Source organism: Dysidea avara, chromosome 14 (genome assembly GCF_963678975.1).
Source record: "Dysidea avara chromosome 14, odDysAvar1.4, whole genome shotgun sequence".
In the NCBI taxonomy this organism is placed as follows: domain Eukaryota; kingdom Metazoa; phylum Porifera; class Demospongiae; order Dictyoceratida; family Dysideidae; genus Dysidea; species Dysidea avara.
The window spans coordinates 1746887-1762892 of NC_089285.1; the positions used below are offsets into that span (position 1 = coordinate 1746887).

The window sequence follows — 16006 nt, forward strand, 5'->3', positions numbered from 1 at the left end:
GTACCATTATGAGTCACAAAGCAAACACCTTGCTTCACATTGGATTGACCATCTCTAAATTCACAGTTGTTGGTAGAGCATCAGATGCTGCACGAAGGAGGAAAGACAAAAGGCTAGGGTGAAATCCCCTCAGTAGCCTATTCAAAGCTTTACAGTTTTCTAATTCGGTGGAACTCTCAAACTTTGACTGAACTGTTAGTGACTGTAAATGATCTTCACATTGAGTTTTGGTATGAACTCTCAAATGCTTCTTGGTCTTACTACGTACAGTATATAAAGAACGAGCTGATGGGAAGGCAGATAATTGTTTTTGAGCGAAGGATGGAAAAGTCATTGTCTTGGATTTGTAGGGCAACATTTCCAAGTCACAACTGGAGGTTAAGTTCCTGAAGCCGTAAATCAGAAGAAGTACTGACACAAGTTAACATATTAAGTTTTGCTTCTCTAGAGATGCTGGGACAGCAAACACCTGGGTAGTACAATATGATGTGTGTGGCACTCCAGCGGAAAATCCAGCCATTTCAACCGAGTGGCAATAGATTCTAACTTAGAGATGCACACCCACTGCCCACTGGAGATAGTATAAACACATAAATGAACTGAAGCAGTGAAAGCATGTAGTTCCGGTAAATCTGTACTCACCATGGATGGAGAGTGAGTCTGTTGCAGTAAGCAGGTCAGTAAGATGGCTATCATGTGCTTTCCTGCAGCGCTCTTTGTAGCACTTAAAGAGACATCAATCAACTTCCCCAAAAATTTGGTTTGGCCTTCTGTGATGGGCCACAATCGGCAATTTTTAAGGCTGCCAAAACTGTTTTTTTCAAGATTACCAATACTGGCAACTTTCTAGTCTGGCTTTGATATTGATAACAGTGCATAATGCTATATTTGTATTGCTATTGGCATGTGATATATCTGAATGTGGTATAGGTTCATATTTGTAAGTAATGGGAAATTATGATTGCCAATGGTGGTAATTTTAAAAAGGCAATTTTCAAGGTTGCCAAAACTGGCAGCTTTCAGGCTGCCATTTCCAAACTATCCTGTGAGTCTCGATCTCTCAGCCTCTGTCTACTTGTATACAAAAATATATGGCAGCAAAGTTATGATGTAACCAGATTGGTATGCAATTAATGTGTGTGCTATAAATAGCCACCAACTTGATGTATAAATAGCATCACAATTTTTCACTGTACAGTCATAAAGATGAGTGGTTACAATGTAGAGCTTGATTGGAATGAGACGAGTGTTTTTTTCTTTGCAGCTGCTATCCGGCATTGCACCAAGAGGACACTACCAAGGAAACATCGACAAGTAGGAACGGCTTATTGATGAAAAAGAAGGATTTTGGATCTTAAGGTAAGCCACAAAAAGTCATTGCTCAAATAATGGGTTTGTTCTTTCAATTTCAGAACAACCTCAGGCTATTTCAGAACACCCATGAAAGACTTGAAGAAAAAAGATTTTAGAATACTGAATATAAGGCAAGCCACGAAAAGTTGTTGCCTTGAAGTGTGAAATAATGGACTTGTTGTTTTTTATTTAAGACATAGCTGCAAGCGAAGGGCTGTTAAACACAAGGGGCCTGCTGGAGGAATTTCTCATGGAGATTTACCACAAAAAGATGTACTCCCATTCAGAATTAGTTAAGGCAAGTTCTTCAAACTCACCACGGTGTGCAAAGTGATAGGGAAGGAGAAGTAACCAAAGCCAATAGAGAAGGATTTAATTGAAGCTGCAAATACAACTTTCACAAACTATCCAAAGGAAAACTCAGTTCATTTTCACCCTTATATAAATTTCTTTCATCAAAGGTACCTAAAAATGGATTCCCAACGTGTATGAGGTGTCTATTATCTATGGTGCAAAGTTTACCAACATCCCTCTACTCAGATTCATGAACCACCAAACTACCAAGTAGATGCGACTATACCAATGAATTTTTCAGAAGAACTCAAATATCTTATTGAATGTCTTGCCAGTATCAGAAGCTGTAGAAGTAAAGCCCATGCCTCTGACATCTTGGTTGTATATGATGTGGTCCTAGATAATAATAATAATAATATTGAATTAGTGAGTATGCCCTTACTGGCTCATAGAAATACTCTAGGGATTTAATGCCATAATTTATATGTGCAAAGCAACCACAACTAGCTAGCTATGGATATGAATAGTACAGTGACCATTTCAGTTTTATACTCTGGCAGTTGACATGATTGAGATGATGTTGGAAGCCATTGTTTTGTTCTTGTACTCAGTAACACTGTTTTCGATTGGAGTTGGTGTAGGAATGTTTATTAAAGGCCAGTTCTGGAAAGTCTGCATGGTAAGTTTTTATTTTATTTAGCTAGATAACTGCTTATTACTGGGCGGGAATTTCAGCTGTGCTTGGCCAGAATTATCAGGATTTGCAGGCTACAATTTAATGGGTGTCTGTAGCTAGTAGCATTTTAATTGGATTTCCCTTACATAGGCTTGTCAGGCACATCAACTAGAAGTGGCCAGGGAGCAACAAAGTCTATTGAAAGAACCAGTAAAAGTGCGTGACGCGAGGTATGTATGGCTAGCTACCAGGTAGCTACTTTTTACAATAATCTCATTTCTCTTTTGTATAATAGAAAGCGGTCTCGTTCTCGATCCAGAGAGGTGAGAGAGCGCGACTTGACACGTCGGCACAGATACATGTCATAGCTACACAGTACCCACACTCACACTACTGATATTATAGTGTATTGCCTTTATTATGTATCATGTCTGATTAATTGATTGATTGATTATTTTATCGAAATGGATATTTAGCTGGTCACTGGCTGAACATTAAAAAAGAATCTCGTTGTGTTCAGAATTTAACATGGCGCGCCCCATCACGTGAGTTAAGGCACTTTTGATCAATCATTTTTCTCCGCATACCAGACTTTACTAATGACCTTTGGGAATTGTAAATTTCAGGACGAGTCATTCCAGGTGCATATTCTAGCCGTGAGAGCAGGTAGACTGATGGCCACTGGCATTACTTGTCCACTCGCACTGACTAGCCTAATGTGCAAGGGCGGGGGGGGGGCTTGGGGGCTGAAACTCCCCTTTTCATATTTAGGCTTTACTTGATCAACATGCTGTGCATTATAATGAAATTTTGTCTTAGCATAATTATATGATCACTAATAATACAAATACTCACAAAACCACCTTTATTTATTAAATGCTATCCTGCACTAGAGACCTGTGAGAAGGCTATAAAGCTTGTAAATACAGGTAGTCTGAAACATGTAACTAAAACGTTGAAGAATTATTATTTTTTATTTATTTTTATTAACACCATATGTATACTTTAAAACATGCACACAGGAGATACAAATCAATGTCACTTGAGTTCAACTCGAACTTTAGAGTGAGAGATGTTTCCTCAGCATTACTCATTGAAGCTGTCCAGAGAAGAGCAGCTACTGTGTAGGTTTGCTGCTAACTGTTATTCAAGATATCAGAGTGTTACAAGCATCCTACAACAGCTAGACTGGCCCACTTTACATGAAAGAAGAGATCAGATAAAATTGATAAGGATGTACAAGATCATCCATGGACTAATTTATATCCAGCACAATTTACCACTAACTTACTCCAACTTAAACAACATCTCCCGAAGCCATCTTCATAGATCCATTCAGCCAGCTACCAGGGTTGACTCATATAAACATTCATTTTTTCCATCAACTATTTGTATGTGGAAAAGGTTACCAAGTGTCGTGGTAATGTCAGAATCCTTGTCTCAATTCAAGAACAGTTTAACTAATCTTTACAATTAATTTGTACTTTTACACTCAACTTTGAGTTCTGTACAATAATCACTAATTATACAACTAAGTACTAAGAATAATATGAAACGCAGTTAAAATTACGTCATTAATAATGAATGAATAAATAAATAAATAATTAATAAATAATGTTTGAGAAAACTACAAGGACTAAAGCTTCGCACTCACTGGGAATAGAATCCATGTTGTATGAAGATATAATCGTATAATGTGTGAATGTTTCCGTGGAGGTGATAGAAACGTACGACAATTCTATTTAATGCCAATCAAAACAGCATGTGATATACCCACTACCAATCAAGCAGATTCAAATGGCTATTTAGATGAGCGAATTGCTGTTCAATTGTGTTTGAAAGTGTTGCCAGCTGGCACGCTAAGGAACTGCTGGGTTCTCCTCTTTGGGGTGATGACATTTTCTTTAATGATTTTCTTTCTTCTCGAATGGACAAAGTAGCATTAACTCAGGAGAAACTTTCTCTGTTAGATGACCCTCAGGTAGAGCTCCATCTTTTACGTAGTTGCCTCAGTAGTAAAATTATTCACCTCCTTCGCACTGTGCCTTTCACCATCCTGAAACCCTTTCTTCTTCAATTTGATCATAATCTTCGTTCCTGCCTTGGTAGGATTATGCAGTGCAGTCTTTTCGACACTTCTTGGAGACAGGCATCTTTGCCTTTTCGATTAGGAGGCCTGGGATTACATGAATCTGCTTTTTCTGCTTCACCTGCATTTTTGGGTTCATGTAACAGTGTTCGTGAATTAGCCTCCACCCTTCTTTCTGTTGATATTAATCAGCTCAGTTTCCCTAATGAGGAGGATGCTGCTACCTTACTTTCTGAATCGGGTATTTCCAGTGGTCATTTGCTTTTCTCAGCCTCTCAGAAGGACCTGCAAGCTACATTAGACAAAAATTTATTTGATGACTTATTTGCATCCTTTGGCATTCGTGATCAAGCTCGTTTGACTGCTTTGTCACACCCTTCTGGCACTCCTTTGTGTACCTGTCTTTCTACCATCGATAACTATGGTGACCATCTGTTAGGTTGCTCTCAAGGCCCAATGAGAATACTTCAACATGATGCTCTGGTAAACATCATTTATAATGCCCTTTCCTGGGGTTCTTAAGGAACAGAGAGCTTCTTATGATGATGGGTTGTACCCTGGCAATGTTTTTCATCCTGACTTCCAGCATGGTCGTCCAGCTTTTATCTCCTCCTGTGCTTCATGTGCTGGGGTGGCTGCTGCTGGAGAGGTTGCCAAGGATAAGAAGCATTTGGCAGCTGTGGAGAAGGTGGGGTCAGATTTCTTTAGTTGTGGAAACATTTGGAGTTTGGACACCTTTTGCTCTAAAAACTTTACAGAATATAGCTGACCGTACCACTCCTCGCAGGCCCCCTCTGGGTTAGCTATTGCCCCCCTAGGTTTATACCTAAAGCCTTGAGAAATGGAAAGGTTTAATTGATCCCAAAGGGCTCAAAGGGTTAGAACCCCCATTTGCAGACGCCTGACTGAGTCTAATTGCTGACAAAATTTTCTTCTCAATATAACTAAAATCAGTTTGTTCAAGACAAAACACTTACTTATACCTTTGTTTACAGCAATAATACTTCAAATATCACTTGAAACTGCTATCTTTCTGTGATAACTGCCTCTAATAATAATTGGAACTGTTAAAGACTTCAGTTGCATTTTAAAAGGCCTAAACGATAAGATTTAACAGTGAAACATTCCTGGAAGTCTACCATTATGAGTGGAGCTTCCCCTTTTAGAAGTCTGGATTCAGGCGTGCCTGCATGTAGTGAACAGTGCCTTGGCACAGTCACAGCAAACATTCAGAAATGCAAGTAGTTCAGTTATCTCTGGTCTCTAATGATATTGGACAGCTTACTCAGCACTGCAACGTCTGCAACACGTGTCCACAGGTGTTCATGTTATGTAATATTTACATTTCCCAACTTATACAAGGAAGATATTACCAAGACTTGATATTACCATCCATACATAGACCAAGGAGTTATTTTACGAGGAATACGTAACATCTCAGAAATATTTGAAGATACTGTAGCCCTATGGTTGAATCTGATGATGATATTACACTGTATATTGCATAATTATAATGTTGCCATACCCATGGATGGAAGCCCTACTATTGATGAAGAACCTTCACTGGTACAGAAGGATAAAAGGCAACACAATAGCGCATGCATTCTATGCTTATCAATATGGCAAAGGGTTCTTCTTAAGTGAATTTGAAACATCCAAGAGCAACAAAGAAGCGTAAGATAAATGCAAGTATGAAGGTGAGTACCTGTATAATTTAAATATTAATCTTGACATATAATTTTTAAAACTAGATTATATACACTAAACACCATCCACCCAGAGTTATTAACTTATATACACCAAGGAGAAGACGCCTAACTAGTTTAGTAGTCAGAGGAAGTGCATCATCAGTTGCTCGTTATTGTTTGTCACATTCATACTACTTAAAGCCAATGATAACAGTGCTTGCTATTAAGAAAATCTGTAATGAATTGCAGTGGATTTGTTCTGATACCAGTTCTATTTTGAAGAATAAGGAAGATAAAGCACTGCTGACATTTGATTGGCAGCTAATATTTGATGAAGCTAAACAACATACACCAATCTTTTTCAATTTACTGCTGAATTGTTTGGCACGTATAATTAGCAGCAGGCAATCATTACCATTGGTACAATATACTCTGTTACTTGCCATATGAAGAGATACTATGAATTTGTATCAGCATTTAATTCTTTACGCTGGGCATTGCTCTAAACAGTATTGTATGCTCCTACGATTACTATATGCTCCTTTGATTTCTACAGATGAAGGGGAGTTAAATTATGGAGGCATCTGCTTTGAAGAGGCTAATTACCTCTCAAATGATGCACATTCATCTTCCCCACCACCATTTTCACCTTTACCCGCACCATTTTCACCATTAACTAGAGAATTTTCAACTTCTTCTCCAGTGTATGCAACAAACAGCACATCTCCAGCAGTGAATGCAGCAAGTGTGAAACAATTATTTAGTGTTCGGTCATTCTACAGGCTATATGGGTACAACTACGATGTAGCACCTGTTGAGTATCTTGAAGCACTTAACAGTTTTTTTGAGCTAACCTTGTTGGATTGCCAAGTACATATTTTCAAAGTGGGGACTTTACAAAGGATGCAAAGTGGATTGGATTTTTTCAAGAAGTGGTGTGAAGACTATATCACAAGGTAATCTGAGATTAAAGAAGTATGTGTAAATACATAGGAGCATTTACCGACAGTGTTGATGAGAGGAGATTCCTTTCATGGCAGGTACTACAGTTGTACATGTAAACATGACTACATTTTCCTTTTCTTAGACATGTGACCTGTATCGTATATTGTGGTACGGCTTTAAAGAATTAGTGAAGGATTTTGTTACCAGGCATCCTGGATATCATGTAAATCCTAAACAGGTTAATGGCAGTGCTGTGGAGACAGTGTTTGGGCAACTGAAGTATATTAGTGGTGGACAACTAACAATGAACCTCAAAGGCCAGCCTACAGTACTTACAAAACAGTGTGTGTAAGACACACACAAAAAGGATGACTATAGAAACACAGATCTTTATATTCGAGAGACCACCTTAAATAGAAAGAAGTAACAAATGAAATTATTTAAGATTTTTTTTCAACTGCATACATTTTAAGTTCATCTCGTATACATGCCATAACAGTTTTTTTCTCTCCTCCATTAAGTACTGCTGGTTTACACTATTCAGGAATTCATTGTACCTACAGTTGTATAACTTTGTCACCAAAATTCTTCCATACAGCAAATTGTAGCTGATGGCAAATCCCCTTGAATAGACTGAGCGGTGTTGGATTGTCAACCCTTTAAGGACCGCCGCCGTAATACTACGTCCGAACTAAGCCTTCCTTATAAGCCCACCGCCGTAATATTACGTCCTAGTGTAGTAGCAATAAACATACAGTTGTAACCTCGCAACACTATTAAGCTATGAGGCTGAAACAAGTGCCATTGTATTTGCCATTCATAGGCGATTATTTTGATATACAAAGACAATGTGCTACATAAAACTAAGCCGTCTTAAATCTATCTTACATTCTAAACACAATATATAAACACAAACAAAAAAACTAACCTTGAGGAATTTGCCCTGTAACTTTTGCTACGGTTATTCAATTGAGTTGAAATAACGATCACCATGCTCGCTATTTAGAGTAGAGTAAGTTGGTATGCAAGATCATGTGATGCGAGTAAACAAAAACGGTATGGCGGCTGTGTTTTTGTAGAGAGTCGCCGTAGAAAAACACCGTCCACCAATGTTGGAAACACACCTTCTTGCTTGTAAAAGGTTAGTTCTACCGTCTTATAAATACACAGCTTCTAATAGTTCTTGCGCGACAACAAAAACAAAAAAACAAGCGAAATCACGTGCATAGGATTTCGACCAATCAAATCGATTCATTTTTGAACTTCAAACTATAATTACCACACGTGACTTCTGCTTTAAATTTGTCGACGCGCAAGAACTATTAGAACCTGTGTAAGATAAAGTTACCCCTTATTGTCAGGCGAGTTTTTTTAGTATAAGTTGTGGTGGGATTTAAATACTACAGAAGCTTAGGTAACTCTCCAAACTTATTTTAGTATTCCAAAATGCAAAGTGATAAAACATGCAGGTTTATTGGGTAGGCATTGCGTACATTTCTGTGGTCCTTAAAGGGTTAAATGATTATGTCAGATATATAATACAATTATTCTAAAGTTTTAAATTGGAGTTACGATCAGGAATAGAATAAAGTGGTTAAATCATTGACTGGAGTGAGTGTTCTCAATGAAATGAGCATAGTAATTAGAATGACAACCTTTCATGTGGTATAGGCACCATAGAACGAAGTGTTCTTGATCTGGAAACCTACAACATTAAATGAATTTTTTTGGATGCATAGCAGAAGCAGAACAGGACACCAGTTACACACACCATTATGCTACAAAAGTTTCTTAACAAAGTTATAAAGAATTGCAGGTTACACAAAGGCTGCATAGAAGTCTACTATGTCAACCATTTCCTTGTTTAAATGTCAGGCAAGGGAAGGTTGGGTGTAGGGTGTGGTTTGTTACTGTTGTTGACTCAATAACAATGTTCTGTTGCTAGGAGATTAAACTACCCAGGTGGAGTCACTGTACATCTTAGTGCAAACAAGTATTTTGAGGCAAATAGTGTTGTTGGCTGATTGGCTGGCAGCCATGTCAGATCAACCATAATGCTGGCCTGACATTTGTCTGATCATTAGTAAAAAAATATAATCGCCTCTGCCATATAGTAACATGGGCGAATAGCAATCTCAAGCAATGGCCTCTTTAGAAAAGCAGGAAACACTCGCCAAAGGTATGGTTGAAGTGTACAGTCAATACTTGTTATAGTGTAGGCATATAGGTGTAGCTAGCAACTCCTATCTAGGCCGGCCAATAGCTAACAACGTGTTTGTTAGCTAGTGTTATAGCTTGCAAATGGTGACTTACTGTTCAGCTTTGTATTCTCTTTGACATCTGAACAGCTTTTCAGAGAAGCTATTAATGATTTGCTAACAGATGAGTCATTTAAACTACCATCTATCCATACTAGAATGGCAGCTGTGCAATTAAGAACAATAGGAGCAGAGTTTATCAGTATGTTGTTTAAAAGCTCGCAGGCCTGTTTTGACAGTCAGTCACCATCACTTAAGACAAAGAAGGAAAGCATTGATAACAATAAGGTTTGCTGTTATTACACCACAGCATCACAATTCGTACACAAACTTGTTTAAGTTATTATGTTGAGGAAGCCAATGCATTGTGATATGCAGCTGGCCATGTCTGCCATAAGTAAGTTGATCAAGCAACTTGGAAGTGTCATCTATTCCCAGACGAATAGAAATGATAACCATACTTACAGAATTGGCCAGTGGTGAAGGTGATGGTACTGCAGAGGATTGGACGAATTTACTTGACCGAGGAGGGTTGTGTGTGTTATACCATAACTGTTGTGCTACAATTACACATACAACATGAGTACTTCCATTTTACTACTAGATATGCATGTGGTTAACTGACTCCTGATTTACAAGCTGTGTTTCACAGTACATGTAGGTATATGATTTACAGATTTGAACAGCATAATATCATCACATGGCCAGGTTGTACATGATGGTACTCTGTGGTTAGAAGTGGAGACCATGACCATTACAGATTACAGCATCACCACAGTTGTTTGACAACATACACCCCTATATAGATAGTGCCATTGTATTATGGTGTTGTCAGGTATGTGTCATCTAAGGTGCCATCTTGGGGAGTCTAATCGAAAAATTCGATCACTTGTTGAAGTTAGATATACTAAAATTATCAGCAGAGTGTATAGATGCAATTGTTTGGATATCACTGGATAGATGAATACATGTATATCTCAAAAATGCAACTAGACAATTTTGTAAGATGAGGCAACCTGGCTGTTCTATTAAAAGTAGCCAAATTGGTGTTTCACATATTTTGTAGTAACGCAGCACTTTATTATACAACTCATCTCAAAAGTGTACAACAACAGTATATAACTTTCAATATAAAAATTATTGAAATAGTACCCGTAATTCATCTTGGCAGGTCCACAAATTTTTTTTGTCGCTATTAACAACTCTTACAAACAGCAGTCCACAACCGATGAAATTAATAATATAATCAGTTATTATATATCATGGGTGAGTTTTTACTGTAGAAAAGTATCAGACTGTCTAAATAGAAGTGTTACTGCAATGAAATTGGTACACAAAAATAGGCATGGTCCACTTCGGCCCAATTTCTCACAAAATCTACAAAAACATCAAAACACAGCTGAATTGACCGCTTCTTTTAGCAGCATGGTCTTTCAGGGTGTTCATTAAACCTGGTGTGGACTGGACCAAAATTTCATTGCTGGAAACGCCTTGCCACGACTTTAATAATAATTTTTAAGTGCATTTATTGGAAGCATCATTAGTCACCTGTGCAAGATGTGCTGACGTTTGCTCCTCGTGTTTGGCTTTACTGCCACGTGTAGAAGGTGTCTCCTTGTACTGTGGTCTTTAAGCAGTGATGGTGGCTATTATTATAAGTTCAGAGTCTGACATAAGTGATTCCAATGATGCTGAGTTTGAAGAGAGATGAGAGAAGCATAACGACGGTCAATGATGATGGAGTGCGGGTCGAATGCTTGTGGTGAGTTGCAAATGCCAACTTCTGTTACTAGCAGTTAAGTATTTGTTTCAGTTAGGTATTTTCTACTACAGCAGATCATTTGCATAAAGCGTTTTTAGAATGATTTCTCATTCTGGATCCAGCAAGGTGCTGGTGATGGACAAGGTGGTACTCAGGGCACCACCCATGTACCAAATACAAACGCGCTTAGTAGAGTTTATAGCTCTATCAAAGAGAACAGCATCGCAGATATTGGCTTAGCCTCAGCTATAGATGTTGGTGTGAAGCCAAGTGAATTTGTCCAAGTCCCAAGGAGCTGCCTCAAGAAGCCAGTGCTAGATCAGAACACAGGCATAGAACTCGTAATGGGTGCTGGTGACCATGCTAAGCAGGCCAAGCATATCTATGTCCATGCAGGGTGGGACTATTACATGTTTCTGATCGGGGATTAACCCTCCTGGCCATAGCCAACTTCAGGGCCAGCTCTGCCTCAGGCTGGGAGGAAGACAAAAGGTACCTGATTGCTGCTGCCCTTCCTCTTATGTGCGATAGCTCCATGGGGAATGGGCACTCATCAATGACCCGAGAGTTGATGACCTCTCCTGAGAAGAAAAGTCCTTTCTGGAAAGGTTTGATACCCTTACTGCTATAGGCGCACTCGTAATGCGTGATGGGAGCCGTGAATCACCACGCCATCAACCATACGACTGGGCAAGGTAGACTACAAGGGTTTGCAGCAAAAGTGGCTTTTAAGCTTTTCGTTTAGAATCTGGAACATCCTCCCAGCCGAAGTTGGTAATGCTGTAGATGTAAAGCTAGATTATACATGCACACACACTCATAACTGAGGTATTTGTGCATTAAACCAATAAATAAAATCCTAGCATATCCATAATTAAAGATCTAGCAATTATCATCAAACACAAGTAAATAAACCTAGTAAAGTGCTATTATTTTAGCAAATATTGTTTGGTTAGATACCGCACCTTAAATAGTAGCTGCACTTTAGTGTTGTCACAATCGATTTAAGGGCTTAAACATCATTTTTGAGTAGGGCTGGGACGAATATTGAAATTTACCTTCGAATATTCACTAATAAAATGTTTGAACATTCGAAGCTTCGGTGTTAGCTTTCAAGTTGTAGGTTTTCTTGTATTCATGCACATCCTTCTTAGGTTTTATCTTTCTAAACCTATTAAATAGTTTGTAAGCATTTGAAAAGTGCATAGCAGCAGTACTGAATGACACGATCGATCGATTGCAAATCAGCATGTCCACTACACTGCAATCATGCACAGGTAAACACCAAGTAATGCCTAAAAGTATGCTTTCCATGTATTATCTATCACTTTATAAGGTGTTTTATGGCTGCAACTATGGTAGCAAGCTGAACTGTGATGGTTTTAAAGTGGGCGTGGCACACGAAGATCGATCACAAAGATCGATCGCGAAGAGACAAACGTTTATCATGCAAGAGGAATAAGCAGCTGCAATAAAGATAACCACGTTTATTTGTAATTCTTTTGTAGACTACAGTGTATGAGTGCATTACGAAGCTCCGAAGGATAATGTTATAATTTGAACTTTACTTAATCTTCAAACCCACGAAGCATTCGAAGCTTCATCCCAGCCCCATTATTGAGAATCAAGTGGTGGTCGATTTTGAATATTCACCACATCGATTTAGAAAACTTAGTTAATAAATGACACAGTGTTTAACCAATACTCCATGCTTTTTATGATGATGAGGTAGGGGAGGCCATACATGAGCTTTTTGGTATGTGTTGATGGTGCAGTCTTTCAAGTTGTCCTGGCTTGTCTCAAGGGCAATGGTAAAAGTAAATAACTTAACCTTGTACTTACCTAACTTTCAGTTTTCACATAGAATGAATAGTATTAATCATCTGCTATTGTACTGTAGTGTAGCATACTAGGTGGTCGATATTTAATAGAATTTGGGGACATAATAGTATTGTTCCTAGCACAAACTTTACCTTGAAGGGGCAAGCAACTATGTCCTATGGCTTCCATGAATAAAATCATTTGTTTTATGTGAAGCTGTAAAACCAACACAGATACTGTTCTCCACCTGATGAATAACACATGTTGTAGTTGAGACATTGAACTTCAGTTTAGTGCAAATCTGAATGAAATCCTCTGAAGTATGTACAAATTATGGCATGGTTACAAAACACTGTAATTTTAACACTAAAATTGATTCTCCTCCTACAGCTAATTGTGAAACTCCCCAAAAATTCTTGTAGTGGCTTGTAATAGCATTATCTTTAAAAGTATGGAAATAGATTTTTAGGAATGACTACTATGGCTTCAAAAGAGGAGATTACTGTTTTGTTAAATAGAAAATTTAGGGGGCTCAAAAGTTCATTTGATCAAGTACTTCAAAAAATTACTTCCATACTTTTGTTCTTAGGTAGTAGCTGACAAAGTTTAAGGAGCATAGAGCTAAAACTGTGAGACTAGATTCAAAATTTGTAGAATTCTCATTCTTTAGGCCTAAAATACTAAACTGAGTTTTAAAGTCAGTACTTCTAACTGGAGATGGTGATTTTTAATTACCACAAACACATCTGATACAAAAGGGGATGGAAAGCAAGCATGAATCAATGAAAACCAAGATTTTGCATGTGAAGACATAGGAATTAGTAGCATACCCCCTTAAGGCCACATAAAGTTAATTTTTAGTTTCTCATCCCCGCCCGCATCATATTTTCACAGCCACATCAACATTTTTTGCTCTCACACGTGATCCAAAACCACAAACTACACGTGCTTTATAGAAACTCAAAATGGCATTTGTGTTAGAGCAAATCAAATGTTCAACGAAAGTTTTAAAATCGTGGTATGGTTGTTCATTTCTGGAGTCATCTACTCTAGCTAATTTGTATACACATTATTCTGCTGGACAACTTGACGATAGTCAACCTCTGTCGGAACAGTACACCAATGCAACGGTGAAATGCCAAGCTGGCAAGGACAGAAAAGAACTAATATGTGTTAGTAGTGATATGTGTTGGACAAATAGTATCTTCTGTTGGAAACTACATTGAATTTAATCCACAAGTCGAGTATTTACTATTTACAACATATGTATTGTCACTACAGGTATACTTGTAATTGGTTTCATCACTTTTTAACTTTTTCAAAGTAAAAACAGTTCATTTATAATATTTTTTAACAAAAAAAAAATTTTTTTAATTAAATAATTAAAATACCCGCCTGCCCGCGTCAAATTTTTGTGGGCAGGTGGATGAGAAACTATAAATTAACTTTGTGTGGCCTAAGCATTGTCATGTTTATAAATACAGCACTGTGTATTATAATCATTTATTCTGGATTTTTTTTATAGATTCAAAAAGTCAGACATCACTTATGTCTTGTGCAGTACTACTTTGATAAAAAAAAAAACACCACATGAAATCCATTCAAAACCACATGGCAACAGCAAAACAGAACAGCCATATTGTCGTACAATGAAAAGTGTACAAAACACACTGAAACAAAGTTCTGGAAATGCTACACCAAAACAAGTGCTTGCAGACTCATTACAGAAGTGTGGAGGATTACTTGGAGCTCGTTCTTTAGCGACGTGAAGGTGGAATGAACTTAAAGCATGGCAAAATAATTCATTTTAAAACTATGGTGATCCCGCTTCAGTAAAACCTTATTCCCAGTGTCGCATAGCGAGACCGCTTCTTACCCCCAACACACAAACATCAGTCTGACTACACGAGTCGACCACACATTATTCTAGCGAACATATACAACTTACGAGACCCGCTTTGTCCTCCATACTGTAGTGATGTCGAGAGGCCGTTTGTAGGGGAAACAGGTTACCTCTCATACCCTCGCTCGTCACCAAAGCTCTTCACTTCATGCTCCCTCGCTCGAAAGAGTAGGGTGAAGTATACGCATGCGCAATAAATTTAAAGGTGGGCGTACACTCTTTAATCTCATACCTCCTTGCGAACCTCAGCATAATATACTACCTTGATACTACTCTATGACCTCAGTAACTAAGCAGGGAGAAGTTTGCTAAATACGTAATCTACATAAAGTTTATTGCTGGCGACTATACCTCATTCGTGGTAAGACAACAAATTAATAGCAGGTGTAGAATGTGTTTTTGTACCTGTTTACTCACCTGTTTCTAGTGCCTTTTTGTTGGAGTGGCGCTTATAGATATAAGTTTATAAGCGCCCCTGAGTCATTAGCTGATGGTTGATCCTTGACTCTCTGAGATGTGCTACTGATTCTGTATTGAATAAACAATAGAGGACACCACACAACATACATGAGACATACCCAGTTTTGTCACTATATTATGTAGCAAGTTGTACACCACAATTGCGTGATCCATTCACCAAGCTGGTTCATGCTCAAGGGGGTGTTACTCCAATAATGCACTGTACTATGATCTGCGACCGCAGTCAGAGCCAGTCAAAATCGATTTTGACTGTTGACTCACCAAAAATTTGTCTTGTCCATTGACCTGGTTCCGTTTATTTAGTGCACTACTCACTCGCACAGCTTTGACCCTGCTGGGATAACAGCTTGACTGTTGTCTTGTTTGTGGACCCATTGCTTTGATCATGGTCGCAGATCGTAATACAGTGGCTATCAAAACTATTCTTCACAATTATTGTATGTACTGGATCCACAATTTTAATAACTTTTGGATTACACATCATCTTGAAATTTGATTCATTTGTAGCACTGCTTGACCCGCTAAAAATATATTTGTTCAAATACCCAACAGTAATCAAATGTTTACCATACGTTTTCTATGGGGAAGTCATAAAAGTGCAGAATCCATTACAGCCCTTTCCTAAACCTGTAACGGAGCCAAACCACACTTGTCTGTTGTAACATCTGGTTGGCTGGACTGTTAATTTCTTGAGAAAAAATCACTTTATTTATAAGTAGCTGTTTTTCAGGATCCAT

General features: G+C 38.2%; 2 long non-coding RNA genes across 3 annotated transcripts in view; one reads left to right on the plus strand and one right to left on the minus strand.

Moving 5' to 3' along the window:
- The window catches only part of LOC136244982 (uncharacterized), a 28328-nt gene extending 13354 nt beyond the window's left edge, over positions 1 to 14974 (minus strand). The window contains exon 1 of the long non-coding RNA XR_010695683.1: positions 14835 to 14974. This is a non-coding gene — a long non-coding RNA (uncharacterized lncRNA). The remainder of the gene's footprint in view (positions 1 to 14834) is intronic.
- LOC136244981 (uncharacterized) overlaps positions 8052 to 16006 on the plus strand; it is a 45142-nt gene continuing 37187 nt past the window's right edge. For both annotated transcript variants that reach the window (XR_010695682.1, XR_010695681.1), the window contains exon 1: positions 8052 to 8186. This is a non-coding gene — a long non-coding RNA (uncharacterized lncRNA). The remainder of the gene's footprint in view (positions 8187 to 16006) is intronic.